The 24,425-nt window shown below is 42.3% G+C and overlaps 2 long non-coding RNA genes, 1 other non-coding gene and 1 pseudogene across 4 annotated transcripts; 3 read left to right on the top strand and 1 right to left on the bottom strand.

Moving 5' to 3' along the window:
- Positions 1 to 1,152: 1,152 nt before the first annotated feature.
- LOC130702671 (uncharacterized) lies at positions 1,153 to 1,694 on the top strand. The gene is made up of 2 exons (XR_009421651.1): positions 1,153 to 1,285; positions 1,368 to 1,694. It is a non-coding gene; the product is annotated as an uncharacterized LOC130702671 (long non-coding RNA).
- Positions 1,695 to 4,894: 3,200 nt separating this feature from the next.
- On the bottom strand, positions 4,895 to 8,334 carry LOC130702670 (zinc finger SWIM domain-containing protein 8 homolog; annotated as a pseudogene).
- Positions 8,335 to 20,521: 12,187 nt separating this feature from the next.
- Positions 20,522 to 22,224, top strand: LOC130702675 (uncharacterized). Of its 2 annotated transcripts, XR_009004391.2 has the most exons (5): positions 20,522 to 20,646; positions 20,705 to 20,862; positions 20,943 to 21,132; positions 21,207 to 21,471; positions 21,614 to 22,224. It is a non-coding gene; the product is annotated as an uncharacterized LOC130702675 (long non-coding RNA). The 2 variants fall into 2 exon arrangements; XR_009004389.2 differs by having other exon boundaries at positions 20,705 to 21,132.
- A 1,157-nt stretch (positions 22,225 to 23,381) lies between these two features.
- Positions 23,382 to 23,454, top strand: Trnar-ccu (transfer RNA arginine (anticodon CCU)). Its single transcript has one exon. It is a non-coding gene; the product is annotated as a tRNA-Arg (tRNA).
- The last annotated feature ends 971 nt before the right edge of the window (positions 23,455 to 24,425 follow it).

Below are 24,425 nucleotides of genomic sequence, written 5' to 3' on the forward strand. Positions count from 1 at the left end.
TGGTGCAGGGTAGGCTGGTGCAGGGTAGGCTTGTGCAGGATAGGCTGATGCAGGGTAGGCCGGTGCGGGGTAACTAGGAGTAGGGTACTTTGGTGCAGGGTAGCTTGGGGCTGGGTAGCTGGGTGCCTTGTATTCCGGCTTGTAGCTGGGTGGAACAGCGGCAGCGACGGCCAAGAAAGCGGCGATAACAAACTGCGAAAAAAGCTTTTCAATAAGCTATGAAATTGTAAATAAAAGAAAAATTTAAAGAAATTATATTTACTAGTTTCATGTTGAGAGCGGGTTGGAGAGTTGAACAACGGATGTCTTCAGTCACCTTCAGACGGCCTTATATAGTCGAAAAAATATTGGATGTCTTTCATTTTCATTTGATTTCTTTACTTAGTTTTTTAAAGCGGCGTTCACCGCCTTGTAGTGGCGAAATGATTTGGTTTGCATTACAGGACAGGGCCCTTGCAATGCAGTGATTGCTTTCGATAAGCAGAAACCTAACACAATTTGCTGATGATTTTCCTTCAGAATTGTCACATATCACCACCGACTGATGATTTAGGAATTGAGCAAATTATCGTTCGTCAACCTGATTTTAGTAAGATAAATTATATTATTTGTATTTCATAGACACTGACGTGTGAATATTCCTATAACAAGATATTGATTTCTCATCATCATAGACCAGGAGACAAAATAAATCCTTCACCAGCCAAACGAAATCAAAAATGCACTGTGGTTAAGGGTAAAAGCGAAAGTAAGGTATTTTATTCAACGCCCAAAACCTAATTTGCTAGAGCGAATTCTAGTGCCAAAACAACTAGGTCAACTGAACGTTCTATGCCTCTCACTCGACTATAAAAGTGCGGGATGGAAGGACTAAGACCATCAGTTGTTTATCAAACCCTCCTAGTGCAACATGAAGCTCGTAAGGCATTTAATCTCTTATTCTTATTTTGAGCTAAAATCAATTTTATGTTTAAAACGGCATTGTCTGACAGTTCGTCGTTGCCGCTTTCTTGGCCGTCGTTGCCGCTGTTCCATCCAGCTACAAGCCGGAATACAAGGCACCCAGCTACCCAGCCCCAAGCTACCCTGCACCAAAGTACCCTACTCCTAGCTACCCCGCACCGGCCTACCCTGCATCAGCCTATCCTGCACCAGCCTACCCTGCACCAGCCTACCCCGCACCAGCTTACCCTACTCCCAGCTACAACAAGGATAACAAATATGCCGACATCACCGTCACCAGCCAATCTGACGAGCGCAATCTCGATGGCAGCAGCCAATGGAGGTAAATCTATTTCATACTTTATACTCATCATTTTAAGAACTAAAGATAACCATTAGACAAATTTTATTATTTCAACCCATAGCTATGCCCAGTCTGACTACACCACTCGCGAAGAGTCTCAGGTCCAGAAGAAGATGCAAGGAGTCACCTACGATTCCTACGGCAAAGAATCGTACGGTGAAGTCCTAGGCAACACCAACAAAGGATCTTCTTACTGGATTTCTCCTGAGGGTCAGAAGTTCACTTTGACCTGGGTTGCTGATGAGGCCGGTTTCCAGCCCAAAGGTGATCACTTGCCCGTCGTCCCCGTCCATGAATACGAGCTCCCAGTTGCTCCCGTCCATGAATACGAGCTCCCCGTTGCCCCCGTTCACATCCCCTTCAATGGAAAGGGTTACAAGATTTACTAGATTTCCCGATACATGATTTAATATTTAAAGTACGTCCCATAATTTCTGTATATCTCATTTATCGCGAGCGTGGTGTAAATATAAATGCAATCAAGTTATCATAGTTATACACTCTAATGCACAGCATAAAATCATTACCGACCATGCGCCAAAAATTGCTAATGACCAAAAGAAACCTGGATAATCTACACTGGAACATTGTTCCATAAAGCATTTGATTGAAAAATCTGGTATGTGCTATAATAATGCAGATGTCTCACGCTAGCTATTATTGCGGAAAAATTCCGCACGGTCAGCCTTATCGGGCGCAGCTCAAAGATTGTTCCTTCATCAGCGGATGAAAATTACCAAAAGAAGAATCTGATATACAATATACAATACAGATGAATATACAATACATATGAATATACAATACACAACAACGTATGCTGCACCGAGGTGCTATTCCGAAGCTCCCAAATACTACTACACCACCACCTGCGCTGTCCCGGCTTATTACACCGAGGCTTTCCAATACTACACCACAAAGGCTAATGAGTATTACACAACAACATACGCTGCTCCAGCTTCTTACACTGATGCCCCAAGTATTACCAAGGCGAAGCCTCAAAATACTACACCACAAATGCACCAGGGCACTACACTACCACATACGCCGTACCCAGCTACTACACCGAGGCTAAAGCTAACTACACAGCAACCTATGCAACCCCATTACTACATTGTTGCCCCCAATTCGAGTTTTATATTTACTACTTAAGCTCGAGGACGGAATAGTCTAATTATTTTAACATTTTAAACTTAATTTAACTTAATTCCTAGTTTCAATCTGAAATTTCTATGTTAAGGAAATACTCAAATAATCGGTAAAGATAGAAGCCTCGGTTTGCCAGTTTTTATTTTAGTTATTAGGAAAATAGTCAAAATGGTTGCGCTAAGCACTTGATTGACATGCTAGTATCCTCCAGAACTGTCACGATGTTGGCCCGGATCATATTGCTGTACTACATGATCCCCACCGTGACATCAGCTGAAAGCTCTTACTTCTCTATTCAGTCTTGCGTTGGAATGGATGGCCAGTCCCATACCAACGCTTGACGTTTCGAGTTGTAATTGCTTACAGACTCTTGGTTACTAGCAATTCCAACATTGGGAGGGTGCCATACCCAGTCATTTCAAGTGCCGCTATATTTAGATATACACGCAACTATTATATACAGTGAATTACGGCACCAAACCATGTTGATAACACAAGCGTGCATTTTCCGTAGTAAAAGTAACTCTCATTTAAATTCAGAGAAACTATTATACAATGTAATAAATGAACATTATCGAGAAAATAGTAATGAATATTATTCAACGTCGTTATAAAGCCAAAAACAAACTAAACGTTTAAAATTCAATTATTATCTAGCATTCACGAATTAGGGTGTGGCATCACGCAACAATACCGTTAATGCTATGCAAGAATCCTACGTATCACCGTGCGGCCAATCTTGTCACTAATGTGTTGATACATTGGCAAAGTGTTATTCCAGGTGTGCTGTGAAATTATAAGTTGTCGAGCCAAACACATTTTGGATTGAATGATTGGTACCAGTTATCACAAAAATCGTGTATTACAAAATTCTGCATGACCATAACGTATTATTACTACTCAACCACATCCTAAACTCAAACCTGCTTTTAAATACCATTTGACTTCAAGCTAGCATTCCCAACCTTCGGTTTACTACACTACAACAAAGGTTCAATCCCAGCTACTACAGCGAGACTAGTAAAGTACTATTCCTTCCCAAGAATGACTAGCACTGAGACGTTATTTAAATATACAGTTACTAAATTCATTTCATCCGTTTTAATTTCATCCATGACTTTTTCCCTAATCGGAATTTCTGTAAATGTGGCATCGTAGTGTAGAGCATTGTTCAAAATCAGACGAATTATCATGTAAATAAATAACAATGGGTAGCCTGCTATTCTAATTTAATTCATTCTTTTTTTTTAAACGGTAAGTTATGATATTTCTTTTGAAATTTTGAATATTGAAATCGTGTTCCGTTCGTCTCCTTTTGTATGCATTAAACTTGATCTTCATACACAAGCTGAAAAAAGTTGACCTGTTCTGACATCATTTGATCAGGTAAAAGCCTCAATTTAATCAAAAGGTACAGTAAATTGGCTGGTATTTGTAATACCAACCAAATTATGGCTGCTTGAATGATTTTTTAAACCACATTCGTTTTCAATTTGTAGCTAACTACGCCACAATGCTGATGTTGGCTGTTGCATTTCAGATAGCTGGAAATGCCATGGGTGGACCAATAGGTTCGTCTTATTCTGGATACTATACTACCCCGTCATCCTAGTATACCACCAAGGTCGTGACTACTACACAACGAAGAAGACCAAGTATTACACGACCATACAGGCTGCCCCTAGCTAGTGCACCGAACCCCCCAAGTACTACATGTCCAAAATCTGGAATACTACACCAACACCTATACTGCTCAAATGTACTGCACCCTAACCACCAAATACTACTCTACTCCAAGTTATTACAAAGAGTTTCCAGTTTACCACATGACAACATCTGCTACTGCAAGCTACTACACCGATGCTCCCAAATACTACACAAGCGTATGTTTAAGTGTAAGATAATTTACTCATTCAGTATTCGCAGGACGTTCACAACATGTACACCTTTCATTCGATGAACTTCATGGTGTGAATTTTGTTCGTGCATTTGCTTCATTTATTCAATGCTGCTGCTACGTCCCACGAGATAAATTTAGCCCTAGCAAACTGTAGTAGCGGGATTCATACGTTTTACTGAGGTTTTTTTTTATGGATTAGTGCCGCTTAGATTTGGACTGTCCAGAATCTAGCTTTTGCGATCAATCGCATTTCATCTGTCAAATATGCCTGCCATGCCAAAGTCTTTTAAATGGGGCAATAACTACTGAAAAATGATTGTGGAGATCTAATTTTTAACTAAATGGGTAAATAATTCAATTCCTTGTGGAATTGCAGAATTTTTAAATGTGTGTTATGTAATTGTACGAGCGTTTACGGAGGTATTGAATTTCTCTTAGATCTGCTTTGATGTAAATAAATTTCTGTCATTAGATCAGCCATAGGTATTTAAACTATTGATCTAGCAGCCGAAACTGGCGCAAGTTGCACACAAAACTTTCTGACACATTGGACGTCTTGGTGTACTAGTAGTTAATACAGGTTTGTCAAATGAACTAGAATAAAAAATTTTAATAATTTTGAACTTAGATACTTAAATTTATTTAGGAGATTGGCGCTTGCAATTCCTAGTCTTGGCTACAGGTTGTGTTTCTGTTGGGAAGATTGGGGTATCTGCAGTTTTTCGCATCTATCAATAGACTTTTATCCCTCTGAAGGGGCCGCAAACAGTAGAAGAAGAATGGGTGACTGAGCGGCTGGAGCCGTTTAACTATGGAACATTCTATTTCCTCTTGTCATCTGGGTAAGACCCAATTGATGCTACATAATGCATCCATAAGCTCCAACAGAATCGTGGAACAAAGAGGAAGAACAGAAGGGGATGATTCACTTAGTGAACTCTTCCAAGCTGTCCAAAAACGCTATTGTGAGTCGATGCCTCATACCGTGATCAACTATCACTAAGAATGCAAGGTGGTAACCTTGCCCTTTAACGAGCGAGCCGAGCGCCGGCATAGATAGATCGTGTACTGTTATGCAAACAGCGTGATCATGGTCATAACCCAGGACGAACTGTCTGTTACGGTCGTGCAGAACTAAAACAGAGCGATCACTGGTATGTCATAGCCTTCATAGACATAGAAATTTTTGCTACACGCATAGAAAAAACTCGATGGGTCTTGGAAGACGTGTTGGGAGGATAGGCCCATCGGATGCACTTGACGATCCAGTAGCTTTTCATAATTTTGGCTAGCTTGTCTGGGTCGTCCTTGTAATGAACCAGTAACATGACAGCGAGATCATCTCGTTGACGACGCGTTACTTCACAAAGCAGAGGATGGTCCGCCTCCGATACATTTGCCTGATTTTTATGCATTACATTGCTGATTTTCTTGACTATTTTTATTTACGATATTGTTACCTTAAATCCTAGGGCAGACACGGCTGCTTCGAAGCGAAAGAGTCCAAGAGTCTCGTCAGCAAGAACTTGCTGTGCTCCTGACACAGTGACCAATGCTTCGTGATATGATGGTATGGTCGTAATATGCCATCTGGTAATTCTTCAGCTTTCTCACTCAATCGACAATTATGGATGACCTGTGAATTAAAACAATAGATTGAATATCTTGAACAATTTTAAAGAAAAAATATTTAATTACCTAAAGGTATTCGTTTCAATAGTGTAACCAACTCAGATTCTTGGTGAGCCAGTTCACTTCTAATGGTTTCGTTGTAGCAGGTGGCCGTGCCAATTCCAATCCAAACATTTCTACCCTGAAGGCGAGATGGTAATAGTCGCAATTTTCCGCCAAAGCTAATTTGATGACAAGCAGGATTCGTCTTCATTTTCTTGCCATTCTGCGTGATGACAGGAGGCAACTCAACCATCAAATCGGGTGTATTTGCTAATAGTTCTGTTGCCAATTCTATGCCCAATTCACAAGCTTCGGAACTATGCCCATGAGCGTGAAGTCCCTCCGCACTTGCAAAGAGGATCTCCAGTGGATCATCGAGTGGGTTTAACTCGCCAAAGACTCCACCGTTCCGGTTAGGAACGGTAACAACGCAAGGCTCTTGTGGCACGGCACCTTGAGCTGCTGGTAAGCCCATTGTTCTAGATTCTCGAGGACTGGCAGACAAACTGGCCATATCGTCAGTATCTCGTGAAGATCCAGCCACCAATCCTGATCCAGGCAGGAGTAGCACTCCACTGCTGGCTTCAAGTCGTGAATTCTTTAAACGTGCATCAACTCCCAACCAGTCCGAGTCAGCATCAAAATCTTCAGATGATGATTTTTCTTTATCTGTCAAAGTGCAACTATCCACCGCCAAAACTTCCAGCTCATTGGTATCATAGCCCAGAGCCGGATCGTCACTGTCTTGGCGGGTTAGATCCCGCAGACCTGAAGGTACTGCCGGCTCAAACGCTTCGACTGCTGGATCGCCTTCATTTTCGCAGAAATCTTCGATGCTAACGCTGCTTCTATTTGCCCGCTTGATCTATTACTCTTTTCGGCCGGACAAGAGGTGATGCAGGGTGAAATCAGCCAATCCTTTCCCTCACGTGACGCATGTCGTCCATAGCCTGGGCATAATCGCTTTGCACTACCGCTCGTCTTTGGAGCATGTGAACGGGTAGGTCATTGGTGATGACGGCCGATATGAAAGCGACCATGAGCCTCTGTGTGTCGAAAGCAGGTAAAAGGACAATGGTAAAGACGGTGGCCTTGAGTGTAAGTAACACACCGGGAATGGAGTAATCGTCCCAGTTAAGATAACGAGCTTCAACTGAAGGTTTGAAGCCAGTAAACACCTCAACTTCTGCTTTTAATGATTGGCTAGTACGACGAGGTGTGGACGGTTCGGCACCATTTCCGCCAGCAACATGGGGTGCGCCATGAGTAGCACTGATTGTTAACCCTTTGCTTTTCGTGACCTTGTCAATGACTTTGACATGCCATTCGCTGAACTGTTGACGAAGTAGATCGCGTTCTTCTCCAGAAAGGCCTGGATTGAGTGCAGCCAATCGCTAAAGGATAACCACTTCGTCACATAAAGAAGAGCAAGCGTGCTCAGAAGCTTGCGATTGGCTTCCCAGGTTGCTTGATTTGATACCGCTACCGTATCCAGCTGCACTTCCATTGTGTAATGCCACCTTGGTGTTAAACCACCAGACCATAATCTAAAATATAAAAGAAGGTGAATTTAACAAACACTTTGTACCTATTGCTGTTAATTGTTTATCACTACCTGTTCACACGACACAATCTCTTCCGTTAAAACCCCCAAACGTGGAACGGCATTGCGGTCATGGCGTTTGAACAATTCGCGCGGACGATGGAAAGCAAGTTCCACGTGCTTTCCGGCTCCCGACCCCTTAATGGGCGCAACAGGCTGCTCCATTCAACCGCTGCGAGGGGTGCGGTCGAGCTCAAGTAATTTACATCACTTATGTATGAAAACTAGACCGTTAGTTTCCTATAAAACTCTTTTTTAAAAAAATTAATAATAATAGCGTTTCTGGTCAGCTTGGAAGGGTTGACTAAGTGAAGCTTCCCTTTCTTTTGCACCGACCATGTAGAGACCGAGTAGATTCACGGTAGCTGTGTCATGATAACGCTCTTGCATGAGCTTCAAATGGCGTTCTAGAGCTGGTGAAGAGGCCTCGGGGCCGCGTGAGAATCTCACTTTGTGCGACCCTACTTGAACTCCTGGTTTCAACGTACGGATTTCAACACTGCCACATGTAACTCGTAACAGCCAGTGAGAAAAATCAATTCCATAGTGTTGCAATGGTAAGTGCAAAAGCCTGCCAATTTTAGAGGATCATTTTTTAAATTATAATTGTACAGTGAACCAGCCTATAGGGAATATCTACCTATTCCAGAAGAATAGGTAGATCTGTTGTCTGTTCCACGATTTTGCTGAAGCTTTTGGGTGCATAATGTAGCATCAATTGGGTCTTCACCAGATGACTAGAGGAAATAGAATGTTCCAGAGTTAAACAGCTTCCAAAAGCTCGGTCACTCTTTCTTCTTCTACTGTCTGTGGCACCTTCAAAGGTATAAAAGTTGTTTGATTGATGCGAAAAACTTCAGATTCCCCAATCTACCCAACAGAAACACAACTTGTAACCAAGACTAGGTATTGGTAAGACAACGTATATTACAAGGGCCCATCTCCTAAATAAATTGAACTATCAAAGTTCAAAATTATTTTCAATTTTTATTCTAGTTCATTTGACAAACCTGTATAAACTAGTAGTACACCAACACATCCCTATGAGTCAGAAAGTTTTGTATACAACATTTTTACTATGTCAACCTCAGCAGGACCTAGCAAATATTTAGGAGTTATATGTGCAATTTTGTTGGTTTGTTTTTTAGCTTTTTTGTGAAAACAATTAGTTTGATTACCCAAAGCAGCAATAACTAAAGATTCAAAGAGAAGGGCTTCGTCTCGGTTCCGTTGTTAGAGCAAAACACTGTCCGGTCCCTGTCCATTAATTTTATGCCAAATCTTGTAACATTTTCCCATAGCCATTTTCGTGATCTAAATTTCAAAATACTACCTGGTCGATTGTATTTAGAATGTCATTAGCTAATATGCGACTTCGAATCAGTTAGCACGTCAGGTGTGATTCCTTCTGCTCAAATCAATTGAAATCAGCTGTGATAGTCCAAATGGTACCGTGTTTATTGTGTATACTTGGAACGTTGAACACTATGGCGAGGAAATCACCGTGGAAATCGAGGCGCCATCAATTGTGGAAACCACCACCGGAAGGGTTTTCGCGGAACAAATTTGATGAAATCGTGGAATATTTTATCATACGGATAAGATGAAGATGAAGAGCAAGAAGGTGGGGGTTCCCATCAGTTATCTTATAATAATAGAAAGATAAAACTAGACAATTTGAAAACTATTTATATTTTTTAAATCAAAATGAAAATTCAAACAAAGTTCATTAAACGATTTCTTACGAAATTCATTTATTGACACTAAAAACGAATCACTGTTCGGGACTCCCGCAACTTCTTACAAACGCAGTTTTCGTGCAGAAAGACACGTATAAAGCACTTGTGTGTGCCTCTGCTTATTGGAGCCGTGGTGGCCATCTCGTGATCCAGTTGTGAGTCGCGGTTCACAACGCATTGCGTCACCGTTACGGTTCCCGTGAGTTGAGTTTCACCCTGCTACGCCATATGAGGTGTCATCGGCATGCGTCTGGAACAAACTCATGTAATAAGGTGCTAGGCAATATTGAGACGTCTAATCATCACGATATACCTTCAAACGGTGAAGAAACAAGTAAAAGGGCCTCTCGATGCGTTGAGATTGAGCATTGAGAACCTAACCGGATTTACACTTCTTCCATAACCTCCTTGACGAACAGTAAAGCTTGTTCAAAGTATCTGATGGCCTATAGACTAGGCTTCTTTGGGAGGGATCATCAAGTTGATAGTATCAGCTTGGTGGTGTTGGTTGATTCTCCTGTTAGAAGAAATCTACCCTAGTGGTGATGAAGTTCATCTACCTAAATTAAGTCACAGATGCTTTGGATGCGGGGCTTTAGTAGTTACGTAACGTAGCCTGTTGAAGTCAAGGAGCACTTTTTACCACTATGAATACAGGGCCTTGCGTTAAAAACCCGTGCAAGTTCAGAGACGGGAAACCCTGTATTTTACGACCCTCCTGTAGTTTAAGCGAAAGTCTATCCTATTGTGGAGTTAACAGAATAACAGTCGGTAAGGATTACTACGATGCTAGGCAATATTAATATGTCTAATCATCACGATATGCCTTCAAACGGTGAAAAAACAAGTTAAAGGGGGGTTTGAAGCCAATTGCGGAGGGCAAATATTTCCCTTTTTATCACTTACGCACGATGTAAACCTTTTCATAAACTCGAAAGAATCTGATTTAAATTTTGTTCCTATTGTGACGGGGAACTGCGGGGAAGCCGATGTAAGAGGGTAAGAACACTTGAGACAGTAATTAGAGGAGAACGGGGTGTATTTCGAAGGAACAATCTAAGACACTTTCTGAAGAAGACTGAACCCCGAACCTACTTAGGCTCGGGGTATTTAAAGGCAAGGATCACCCTGTTACGGGTGACGCCGGAAGAATCTAGGAAAAGATGGTCATCTAGATAACACCTAGATGACCGCTACGACGTTCTAACCCTTTTTCTAGGGTAAAGTAGAAAGTGTATACGGAAGGAGTAGTTAAGATGGTCAAGTAGATAACTCTACTTGACCTTACAGTTCAAGACGAGAGAAGAGTTGCACGTGAAATCCATTAACACGTGTGTGTCCTTCGATTCCACGTGACAGATCCCCCCACGAAGAGGCCATCGACCCGATGGGCCAATTCAACACGAAAGAATCAGTTGTCTTCCTCCAGCGTCGGCGGTCCAGAGGGCCGTACGGGATGATAATCGGCGATTTCGTAAACTCCGTTGTTTTGGCGAAGATGATTCATCATCCGTCGGGACAGGAGCAGCGTGAACACAGTAAGCCCACCTAACCCAAGGGTTAAGAGAGTAAACGCTACCACCCATTCATACGGGTAAGCGCATTGATGGGTGACCGTTGGACTGGAAGAGTCCAGCAAACGCACAATCTGGTCCTGCGTCATCGATGCTTTCACTTCTACAGCTGCCTGTTGTAACAATAATTCACTCATGCGAGTTAAATGAGAGGTGTTGGTAACCGGGAATGGGATTACGGTTGCGGCTTTATTATACGTGATATTGGGACGAAAGTCTGGTAAGTTCGGAATTTGGAGTGCGATAGCTGTGGACACCGTGGAACCTTCCAAACTGGCTGGAAAAATCCAGTGATCGGTTCTGGCAGTGCAACCCGAGGGAACCTCGAAGTATCCAATAGGAGGTAACTGTAATCTTTGCGGGGAGGTCGTTTGTTATCCGGTGGGCAGGAGAACACCACACTATGAGGGTTTACGGCCGAAAAGGCCCATTGGTTTTGGCCTAAATATGCCACTTCTGGGCCATTCCACTGTACAAATTGGGTTTGACAGTAAGAACCAATTTGTGACACGTCATTCGTAAATAAGGCAACAGCACAGGATGTACGAGCCCCCCGTTTGGAGAATCCAGTATGGAAAGCGCAAAGTTGTTTGTTAAGTTGACGGCAATTTAAAATTTCTATACTGGAAAGTTCGATGAATGTATCGAGATCTGGCGCAACCGCCAAAAAATCCGGAATGTTGGTAAAACGCACCCCGTGTGAACCGTTTTTTGTTGGTTTGGGAAGGGAAATGATCTGAAACAGATTGAAGTGTTGAGCATGGTCATAGATAGGAATATCAATGAACAGGCGAAAATGATTATTAATGACTGCAACTGACACTCGTGCTTCGCGATAGATAACCCATAAATCTTCGGATGGAATCGCCCAGCCCAATGGGAGATTAATATTGATGTCCGCTATTACCTTTTGAAGCATTGTTGGTGATAACATTTGTGGCGAGAGTCGTCCATTGGCCAAGGCAGATAACCCGATTTCCCATGACTCAATTTGTTGCTGTAGCCACCCTAAAATGTGTTCCATGGTTTTAAATGTCGCGTCTAATTCTACGAAGTATTGCGTTTGTTGTACATGAATCAATTCATAAGACTTAATGTAGTCCATGATGTAATCTACTCTTTGTGTTAAAATCTCCGACTGATTTTGTAGCTCTGTCAAAAGGGCCAAGTTGGATCGTGTGATTTGTAGAGTCTCGTTGATAATTGACGCATGTTGATCCAGCAGGTGTATTACGGTTTTATCCGATTTCGACAAAGCTTCGATGCGAGAATTGAGGTCTTGGAGATCTGCTTGAGTCGATACTCCGAATAGCCATTTTAACGTAGTACCTCCCAGGTCCAGGATACCCCGTTTTGGCCGCCGTGCCCCCGATAATGTGAGAGCACATGTTGCCAGGCGAGTCTTAGAATCATTCAATGTCCGCCCCATTAATCGTACTTGGTTATCAATTTTATTGGCCGCCATAAAGCTGGTGGTGTCCCTCCATGCTGTACGCACGTCGTCTTTTTCAAATTTGATGCCATCCATGTGATGAGCGTGTGCTACTCGAGAAAGTTTCGCCAGATGGTCTTCTACTGCTGCAATTGATGTTTCGGCGTCATGAAGCAGGACGTCCGTAACTACCGTCCAGGAAGATTCGCTGATAGAAATGCTGGGCTGTTCTTTAAAGATTGCCGTATCCCGGATGATAATGCCGTCTTTCGACGGCAGCGCGTTACCAAACCCTAGTAACAAAAGATAGATGAGTCCGGCCATGAAAAAATTTGGTTTGCGCCGAATACGTGGGGGCAAGTCAATTGGGTTGCCTCGGTTGTTTATTGTCGATTGCTCGGTTATTGGAATTGGCGGTTGGGACGACCTAGCTTCTGCAACTTCAACAGTAGCTTCGGGAGCAACATCTAACGAGCGCGATTGCGGAGGCAGGGAATGTAGTTGTCTGTGTTCCGTCACCTCTTGATCTGGTAGAGGTAGTTTGTACGACGCGGAGAGAGTGCGTGGATCTGACTCGACGATACGTTCGACGAACATTTTCATGCACACTACATGTACAATATCCGTTTTTTTCTTGCTATGTTGTAGCTGCACTTCATAGTTTACCGGGGTTGTTTGCCGTAGCACAATGTAAGGACCAATCCAGCGATGGAGTAATTTTTCTGATCTTCCATTTTTTCGGATAGGCTTGTAAATTAGAACTAAATCACCTTTTTGGAAGGTGATGTCGTTATGTCGGGCATCATACCCTTTCTTCTGTTTTTCTTGTACGTGTTGTATCCGCCGCCGAACTATGTGTCGAGCATTTTGAAGGTTCAACAATAATTGTTCAGCGTATGGTAACACTTCCTGTGATTCCGGTACCAAGGCCTGCGGGCATGTACCTACTAGCAAATCGATTGGGAGTACTGGCTCTCGCCCATATAGCAGAAAAAATGGGGAAAACCCAGTAGAATCTTGTCGTGAAGTGTTATATGCAAAACAAATGTGTTTTAGTTGTGCATCCCAGTCTTTTTGGTCTTCGGAAATATACATAGAAATCATGGTTGCCAATGTGTGGTTCATCCTTTCAACCTGGCCGTTTGATTGTGGATGGTAGCTAGATGTCGTTTTGTGTTGAATCCCTAAGGTACGTAGAACGGTTTGTGTGATATCAGCCATAAAACACTTTCCTCGATCTGATATGAGTTTTTCCGGCATTCCGTGACGTAACACAATGTGTTCCACCAAGAATTTTGATACTACATCCGCCTTCCCTGAGGGCAATGGTGAAAGTTCGACCCATTTAGTGAGGTAATCAACCGCTACAATGATCATTTTATTCCCGCCGTGGGATATCGTGAACGGCCCCAGTAGATCAATCCCCACATTTTGAAATGGGCGAGACACTCGAATGCACTGTAATAGTCCTGCAGGCTTGATTTTTGGACTTTTCCGGGATTGACAAAGCTTACAAGATTTAACGTAAGACACTACCTCCTTTTCTAACCCGGGCCAATGAAAGCGTTGTCCAATTTTTGCAAGAGTTTTGTGAATCCCCAAATGTCCAGCTGTAGGGTCGTCATGGTATTTAGTCAGAACGATATGCGTGTATTCTGGAGGAACGCACAAGCGAAGATATGTCTGACCCCAACAGTGTTTAATTTTGAATAGTTTCCCATTTTTCAAGCAAAATCGTCTACCCGCCGATCGGTTATTCTCCAGTTTTGTAATGATCGATCTCCACAAATGATTGTCCCGTTGTTTAGCAGTCAACTCGTCCCAGTCTTTGTTCGTGAATGATTCGTTGTTTGCGTAACTAAGAGTTCCAATTGTAACGCATCTTTCTTCGTCGTTTGTGTCCTCGGAATTGAGCGGAAAACGTGAGAGGCAGTCTGCATTGGTGTGTAATTTCCCACTGCGGTATCGAATTTCTACTTCATATTCTAACAGACAAAGGCTCCAACGTGCCAATCGACCGGCCAAATCTTTCTTCGTGCGTAACCAGCAAAGGGCTTCGTGGTCCGTGATGATAATGATCTTACACCCCCATATGAATCCTCGGAATTTCTGCAAGGCCCAGATAAGCGCTAAGCACTCTTTTTCTGTAATGGAGTAGTTTAGTTCGGCTTTTGAGAGTAGCCGACTGGCATACGCCAAGGGAAATTCTTTTCCCTCCTTTGATTGTGACAAAACAGCTCCGATGCCATAGCCGCACGCATCTGACATTATCATCATTGGGGATTCGTAGTCTGGATGTGCCAATATGGGTGCTGATGTCAATGCTTTTTTGAGAACCGTAAAGCTGTTTCGTTGTTCATCTCCCCAGAGAAATGTCGCCCCTTTCTTAGTCAGAGCCGTCAAAGGCTGAGCGATTTTTGCAAATCCTGCTATATGTCGTCGGTAGTATGAGCATAATCCCAAAAAGCTTTGTATCTGTTTGATTTTGGTACTTGTAGTTTTTCCTTGATTACATTCCGGAAAATCCCGAACCGCTACTATTTTGTCCGGGTCGGGGGCAATGCCTTGTTTTGACACTATGTGTCCTAAAACTTTAAGCGTAGTCATAGCGAACTGACATTTAGATCCTTTCAATTTTAAACCCGCTTTGTCTAGGCAGGACAGAACCGAATTAAGGCGAAGTAGATGGGTTTCAAAGGTAGGGGCGTATACCACCACATCATCCAAATATACCAAACATGACGACCATCGAAGACCGCCCAATATAATGTCCATTGCTCGTTGAAATGAACTAGGACCATTTGAGAGACCAAAGGGCAGTACCTTGAAGTGATATAGTCCATCCGCTGTAATGAAGGCTGTTTTTTCTCGATCTTCTTTACGCAAAGGAAGCTGATGATACCCCGACTGGAGATCCATTATTGAAAAATATTCGGCGCCTTCCAGCTTGCTTAAAATATCCGAAATGCGTGGTAACGGGTACACATCCCTAATTGTGACCTCATTTAAACCGCGGTAGTCCACACAAAATCGCCATGACCCATCTTTTTTTTTAATGAGCACCACCGGAGCACCCCATGGACTATCGGATCGTTCGATAATGCCTGCTTTTAACATATCTTCGGATAAAGTTTGAACTATTTTTCGGGCTTTCCACGCACTAGGATATGGACGTTGACACACTGGAGTTGTACCTTCTTTCAGATTTATTGGATGTTCTGCCATGGTACAGTAACCGATATCCGTATCTGATGATGCAAACGTTTGCCGATAACTTTGTAGTAGAGCCATCAGAGAGAGTTTTTGTTGCGGGCTCAAGTCAGGGTTAATGTTGGTTTCGAGGCTGGTTTCTGACATGTTTTTTTCCGACGGTAGGGTATCATTTGAAACGACTTGGTTCACTCCATCGAACGAGTCAGGGAGATCACAAACTACCACGTCGTCCGTATAAGGTTGGAGAGTCCCTAGAGTAGAATGTTTGTTTAACCAGACCGGAATGGCCGACAGATTGGTCACTGGGAGCGATCGTGTTGTGTTAGACAGCACTGCATGACCCACTGACAGTGATTTAGTTGAAAGCAACTTTTCCGACGGAGTAAACAGAAAAACCCCGGGAAACTGAGTGTCCAAGGTCGTAAGAACCGGTACGACCGAAAATGCCGGAATTATACACTCTTCCAGCGACCAAAGTTTAGTGTGTCGAACGGGTGGTTCCGGGAAGTTCAACGCAAAAGATGGCAGGTCCCCCAAAATAACGTGTGCTTGTTCGCCAGTGTAATCCACATGAAGGTGACCAAATTGTCGCAAAAAGTCGTTTCCCATTAAAAACTCAATCTCATTCATGGGCAACACTACTGCTGTTCCTGAAGCCGTTTTATTGCGATATGTGATGGAAATCTGTGCCCCTCCTAGTGGCACAGCACGAGTTCCATTTGCTAGGACAATGGCCGGTCCGTGCCATTCTTGAAGAAGGTAGCCAGTACGATGTAAAAGTGTTGGAGACATAACGCTAATCGCTGCACCAGTATCAACCACCGCATTGGTAGTCACTGGCCCACACGTTACAATTTCTTTAATTAAGTGGGACGTATCTGACCTCCAAGCTCCGTTGTCCTCCTGGTGATGGCAGGTGTTAGGTTGCGGAACCGTTGGTGAAACAAGATCACCATCGGTCTCTTGTTGAAGATAGTGATCCGGAAAAGGAAAATCGATGTGATGAACTGGAAAAGTTGAACAATTTTGCGTGTCTCCAGACGGCATCGTTTGAATATTATTAACTGGTCGGTGTTGTACATTGTTTCGTGGGCCTGAAAGTCCCTGCTGATTATTGTTAACTGGTTGTTCTTGTCTATTGTTTTGTTGAAATCGGAAATCCTGTCCTCGATAATAGGAGGAAGATGGGTTTTTGAAGCAACGTGAATCCGTATGTCCCGCTCTTGAACAAAAACCGCAAATAAAACGTCCTTCCGTCGTCCTCCTATTGCGACCCGACTGATTCCAATTGGGTGCTCCCGAAACGTTGAGCGATCGCGGTGAGACGGCTGTTTGAGGTTTACTGAGATGTTCAATCGTTTGTTGAAGACCGGTTAACAATCCCGCTAATTCCTTGACCAGTTTCGTCGACGCCGCTGTTGACGAATCAGGAACGTCTGGAGTCACGGCTAACAGCGATTGTGAAAGAACTTTTCGGTTTACTAAACTGTTGGCCTCGGCGTGTAATTTGGCTACGTCCAGGAATTCCGTCGTCGATGCTGGTTGTAGGGGATAGATCTTCTGTAACAATGTTGGTTTCAATCCACGATACAAGTGCTGGAGCTGCTGCTCCTGCGACATAGTCGGATTGACTATGCGACACATATTTATTATGTCGTAAAAATATGCCACTACGTCTTCCTCATTTCCTTGTTCTCTCTGTCTGAGTTTGCACTCCTGAACTAGTGAAAAATTTGCTTGTCGGAAAGCCGCCGAAAATTGTGATTTGAGACCGGTAGCCGCCGGTAAGTTGGGTAATGTGGGATCAGTTGGGTCTGGACGTGCCGGTAAATCTTCCCAATGATTCGGATGAGTATGCACGAGGAACCATTTACGAGCTGGCCCCTCTAGATACATCACGAAATTTCTCGCTTGATCAGCATCTGACCACCGATTATATGCCGCAGCTAATTCAAACCGTTCTAGCCAATCCACTGCGTCTTCTTCCAGCGTAGCTGAAAAGATGGGGGGTGCGATGAACTTTTGAACACTTGCCGCCATGTTCGCCAAAGAGAATAGACGTAAAGGAGGCAGTAAGGAAGCTCTACTGGACGAGGAATCGTCGTCGGAATCCGCTGATGAATTTTCTGAAGACTCCTCGTCAGTGCCGTGCTGTACCAGTGAAGCTTCTTCTGAGAAAACCGAACTCGAGGAAGACGGCGTCTGAGGTGTCCCCCGTGCAACTGTTTGCTCCGTATTCGTGTATGCGTCTTCCAGTTGTGGAAGTCGGGATGAAAGAAAAAGTTCAGGGTGAAGTCGCCGGCTGGGGGGCCGTCCACACGTTGGATATCGTGAAGATCGTTTTTTTATTTCACTCATGTATAACACCTCACGAGAATGTATCCGTTGGGGATACCACTTTAGCAAGTTCACGCAACGTAGATCCGAGAGAAACACACGGAAACTACGTAGTTTTCAAAAATTGATCGTCGAGATAAAAGAGCAAAGTACATGAAACGAGAGACGATTTTAGTAAGGTGAAATGAAACACGGGTTGAAATAGGGAATACGAACAGAACTTAGCGAAACTTGAATTAAATGGGTTGAACGAGAATACGAGTTGAGTAATAAAAAATTAATTGCAAAGAGAAAAAAAAAATAAAAATAAAAATAAAAATAAAAATAAAAAAAAATACGAACGGGGCTCAACCGAAGACGATTTAAACGGGGTCGAACGGAATACGCGTTGAGTACAAAATACGAACGGGGCTCAACGAAAGATGATTTAAACGGGGTCGAACGGACTACGCGTTGAGTACAAAATACGAACGGGGCTCAACGAAAGACGATTTAAACGGGGTAAAACAATAATTTGCTATACGCAATAAACGGACTGTAAGGAAAAATTTCTACGAAACAAGAATCAAAACGAGAGAGTCGAATGAAGGAAGCGAAAGGAAATGAAACACGGGTTGAATATGGAATACGAACAGAACTCAGCGAAAGGTGAATTAAATGGGGTGAACGGGAATACGAGTTGAGTAAAAAAAAAATAAATTAAAAAAAAATACGAACGGGGCTCAACCATAGATGATTTGAACGGGGTAAAACAATAATTTGCTATAAGGAGTAAACGGACTGTAAGGAAGAATTTCTACAAACAATAATCAGAACAAGCGAGTCGAATGAAGGAAGCGAAAGGAAATGTGAAATTTCCTCCTTTGGGGGAAAAATCAACAGAAGAAGAACGATAAACAAGAAAACAGAACAAAAAACAAAATGCGACCTGTATCTCCACCAATTGTGACGGGGAACTGCGGGGAAGCCGATGTAAGAGGGTAAGAACACTTGAGACAGTAATTAGAGGAGAACGGGGTGTATTTCGAAGGAACAATCTAAGACACTTTCTGAAGAAGACTGAACCCCGAACCTACTTAGGCTCGGGGTATTTAAAGGCAAGGATCACCCTGTTACGGGTGACGCCGGAAGAATCTAGGAAAAGATGGTCATCTAGATAACACCTAGATGACCGCTACGACGTTCTAACCCTTTTTCTAGGGTAAAGTAGAAAGTGTATACGGAAGGAGTAGTTAAGATGGTCAAGTAGATAACTCTACTTGACCTTACAGTTCAAGACGAGAGAAGAGTTGCACGTGAAATCCATTAACACGTGTGTGTCCTTCGATTCCACGTGACACTATTACATTTTAGTTGTCAGAAACTCAGTGGTCGACAATCATGACTTCCATTCACCTCTGGGCTATTCTAGTTGCCCGTTTGGGACATAGTGTAGTATTCAGCAGCCTTTGTGCTGTAGTAAGATGGGACAACATAAGTTGTGGTGTAGTAGGTAGGTTCCACATAGTATGAAAGAGCAGCGTTGCTGTAGTAACTTGGGGCAGCGTAGAATTTCGGGGCTTCAGTGTAGTAGGTCGTCTCAGCGTAAAAAGATGGAGCAGCTGCGGTATAATATGTTACCGGCTACGTAATACTGGGCGCCTCTGCAGTGGTGTAGTACAACGCACTTGTCGTGTAGCTCGGAGCAGAGTAATATATTGAGGCCTCAATGTAGTAAGCCGGAGAAGCGTAGATTGTAGTGTAATACTACGAGCGCGAATAGCCATTAGTATAAGTACACTAGTGGACAAAAAGGCGTGTAACAACGAGGGATACCAGTGAGCGAACCAAGAGGTAGTAGAAAATAAAAAAAAGAACGTGATAAGAGTGGGCGATACCAGTGAGCGAACTAAAAGGCAATGGGAAGAAAAGTGGGAGATACGAGTGAGTGAAATAAAAGGCAATGGGAAAAAAATTGTGCGATTCCTCCTATAGCTGGCGATTGAGGTAGGGTTTAATAGTCGTTTGATTTTTAGTTGGGAGGAAAAGGAGGAAACTTTCGTTTCACAGGAAGCCAGTAAATAGAAGAAGGTAGGTATGGCGTAATACAAATCTATCTGTTTAATGTTTAAGGCGGCTAAAAGTATCCATTATGGGTGCATCTTAATCACAGAGGTAATGTAAACGAACTGCTCAGACATGGTAAAAATGTAACGTAGCTCAATCCCAGCGGTAACCTTTCGAGGTTGAAACTGAAACGTGAGACAATATGACAGAAAAAAAAAGAAAAAGGGGTAAAAATAAGGCAGCGGCCATCATTATTATCATATTAAAAATTATTATCATTATTAGAAAAAAACAAGAGAAGGAGTAAAGTAATAAAAAACGAGATTACGTCATAGCTGTTTTTCATTATTAGTTTATTTCAGCAAATTCGCTATTTAATACCAAGGTTTATTGAAAGGGGAACCTTGGACTCTACACTTAAAATTTTAATCGTAAACGGATAATCGAACATGAACAATAATTTTGATTAGTTACTATATTAAGCACTTTTTTAAGTGTTTATCTCTCCGTCCGTTTGGCGTATATTGGCTTCGTTACACAGACAACCTGAAGAGCAATAATAACACATCTAATTTCTTTACATGAAAAGGAAAGGCAACACAGATTAAGTGTTGGTTAATGTGTACTAAGACTTGTACTAAAGTGTACGAGAAGCAAGCAGGAAATTCCTATTCAGGTAGTATACAATTTGACTTAGAAATCTTTGCATTTCAATTTCTGCAATCGTATTTCAGTTTATTTTGAAAATCAATCGCGTCATTCGCTTCCGAAGTGGAAAACAACTTTAATATGCACAGCACCTTTGACGTTATTCACCATCGTTGTTGACACACAGAACTTCTTTCTACTAGAAACTCGAGATGGTGTTGAAAACTCTTCTAAACCGTTTGGCGTAGCTATTCATAAAACAACAAAGCCTTTACATTATCTTTTCCCAGTTTCTTATGGCAACGGTATTGTTTTCTATTGTAGCGCTTCATCGTTGAAACTGAATCACGCGTGATTGCAAAGATTTCTAAAGGGACCCTATTTAGCGCGTGAATGAAAACTATAACACCAGGTATTAACATCAATAGCAAGTGCTTCATCACAAAACGAAACTCTAGAAAAACAAAATTCCAACTAGTTGGAATGACTCGACGGCATCCGGAATGAATCACAGGTATAGAATTTAAACGTACTGTACAAGAACAAATTAAACTAGGTGACGCACATTGAAAGCAAATTACTAATTAGGTAGCTTTGGAACAACATGTTGGCGGATAGTTTTGACTAGTGGACACACGCAATTGCGCTACTGATGCTCATTATTCATAGCCATTTCGTGCCATTGGATAACTACACCATCGTCAATAATGACGAAATCGAAACAAAAAAAAGGCGGTGAAAAATGATCATTCCGCAACGTTTATGAATGACGAAGAAAAAGAAGAAATATAAATACTTCTGTATACGCGATACATGGGTTTGCAACGATGCTGGAAGCCTCACAGTTCTTCACGTAAGGAATGATATTGAATTAATAATTCTTACTGTTGAACCTTTATTTCTTTTCAGTAAGTTCTAAGATTCGCAGCAAATAATCTTGAATATAATTTCATTATTGTCGATATTACATTTAAATCAGCATTCGTTTTTTCTAGGCGCTTCATTCGCTCGCATAACAATGGTTAGTGGGATGGGGAAGATAATTATGCGTTTCTTCGATATTTGAAAATGCATACGACACGAGCGATTAGAGGTAGTGTAGGAATAGTGGTTGTTATGTCAGAATGAACAGGTGGACCCTCTGGCCTGAAAAGACGAATCAGGATGATAGAAAACCTTATAAAACGAGGTCAAATCGAAGGTAGAGGTTAGTCGAGTGAACATCTCTGACACAGTATAGTACTAGCAGTCTTTCAAATACCAATAGCTGATTTAATATAGTGTCTTCCAGTTCCAACCTGCAATCATGGGTAATGTACACACTTCAACTTGTTTAATGATTTTAGTTAATGTGATGATGCAATTGTTGATTAAATTGATGTTTGAACGAGGTGAAATGATTCTTTATTGTCGTTTTAAGCATTTCAATGTCATAATGGAATTATGAAAATTAATGTTTTTTTTTTTTTCGTCAGGTTATGATGGCATTATGCTGCTACTAGCTGTCGTCTTCTGATGACTGGATCGACTTTAAGTGTGCCGATGGGTTCATCTTGTGGATACGGTATCTATTCATACCAGACAACCACTGCTGTGTCGTATTACGCTACGAAGGCGGCCGAGCACTACACCACGACATATGTGGCCCGTACTTCCTACACCGATGCGCCCAAGTATTACAGCACCAAGGCATCTGAATACTACACCACTACGTATGCAGCTCCGACTTACTATACGGAGGCCTTGAAATACTACTCCGCACCGAGCTATTACACAGAAGCGCCAGTGTATTACACAACAACATATGCCACTCCAAGTTACTACACCGTAGCTCCCACCTACTATACGCCTCTGACTATTACACGACAATCTACGCTTCCCCGCCTACCACGTACGCTGTCCCAGCTTACTATACTGAGGTTCGCATGTATTACAAGACGGAGGGTCCACGATACTACACGACGAAGGCTCCCGAGTACTACACCACCATGTACGCGGCACCAAGTTATTACACTGAAGCTCCAACATACTACACAACAACATCTGCCACTCCTAGCTACTACAGCGAGCCACCAAAGCACTATTTCCAAATACTACACTACCACTTACGCCGCTTATATGTCAGTAATGTGAATGTGCGAAGGAATCTAAAGATTTCCGAAGGAATACCGAAATCGCGAGTTCAATCCTCACCTGGAGCGTTGGGTTTTTATTTCTATCTCTTTACGAGGATTGTAGCTGCCTGCGATCACCTGATTGAACTGTGTTACTTTGGTAAAACTAGCAGACAAAATGCTGGAATACATCTCCTGAAGTTGGAAGTTGGACAAAACTCTTGTGGAAAATGGATACAAAGCACTGACTGTTCATTCAATTAGCAAACGTAGTTTCAATTACTTTCCTCTATTTCATTAAACCTGTCGGGATCGGGCAGGTTAAAAATAACACATTCTTCAGGCGAGCATCGAACTCGTGGCCTCGGCATTACTTAGAGAATCGTTCAATCCCGAAACACAATGAAATTACTGTCGCATAAGTTCCATTCGCCAACCAGCTGCGCTACTGGAAACAGAAATACTAACCTCAAAAGTGGTCCTTTAAATGTATCCGCTAGTGTATTAATATAACCAGAAGAAAACGGACATATTTGCGCTTGGGTCCTTACGATAGTTTGTGGAATAAAGGCAATGATATAAATAACCTAGACCTGACCCAAATGAAAAATTTGCGGCTTGCAAATTGGAAGGCAGGTATACTTTTACAGCCTCTGTGGCCTAATGGATAAGGCATCGGCCTCCTAAGCCGGGGATTGCGGGTTCGAGTCCCGCCAGAGGTTAATTAACTTCCGCTGTATTGATTAAGCTTACCCGTATTAACAGTCTGCCAACATTAGTATTATCTACAGCTTCCTTGTCTTGATTCTTGGGTCTGAGTGATGCATTTCCACAGCATAACCTGTGTAAAGGAAACAAAAGTTTGGCTCGTACGTTTTTCAGCAAAGCTTTTCGGTTGCTCTTTGCGTAAAAACGGAAACCACTTTCGTATCGTATAGCCGGATTGCTTCTAAAAGCCAAGGCGATAAACGAAAACTATTTTTGGTGGTAAATGTTTATCATCAGGAAGGTGCGTACTGCCTGACTTTGTTTTCAACCTCATACGAAATACTAACGCGAAACCACATCATTCGAGCTCCGTAATCGTGAGGCATTAGAATATGCTGTACAAGGATTTATTGAATTTATTCTAGTTTGTTTGCGTCTCAAAGAAACTTCATCTTTAGAGCTTTGGTGTGAACGACACATTTCTATCGATTGCATTTCTTCGATTATCCTCATTTACAAGTGATTTCCAGCTTTTATCGTGCGACCAGAATCTTTAAAAAGATCATGGAATGTCTGATTTGTTTTTCACAAGAAAGTTGGGCTTCAAAATACAAGCCCGACATTATAAGCCCGACTTTTCCTTTTTTTCTATATTTTGATAAGAAAATATGATATAACTATTAAAATACAAGATTTATATTCAAAATTCAATGAGGATCACGAAAAGTGACTTAATATTTACTTGATACATACATTTTGTGAGTTATTTTACATTTGGATAACTGCGGAATCGGTTCAATGCACACCGGCTGTCCGGGTAGTCCACCTTTAGCAATACTGCGGTGACAACCTCTATGAAAAATGTGACGAAATTTCAGCCAGTTTACATATTAAAATATCAAAAAACGGGCAGCGGAAAGCCTATAGCAAGCACACAGTTGCATTCAGCATGGCTGTATTCCCCTATGCAGAGTTTCACTCAATT

This window comes from Daphnia carinata, chromosome 9 (genome assembly GCF_022539665.2).
Source record: "Daphnia carinata strain CSIRO-1 chromosome 9, CSIRO_AGI_Dcar_HiC_V3, whole genome shotgun sequence".
In the NCBI taxonomy this organism is placed as follows: domain Eukaryota; kingdom Metazoa; phylum Arthropoda; class Branchiopoda; order Diplostraca; family Daphniidae; genus Daphnia; species Daphnia carinata.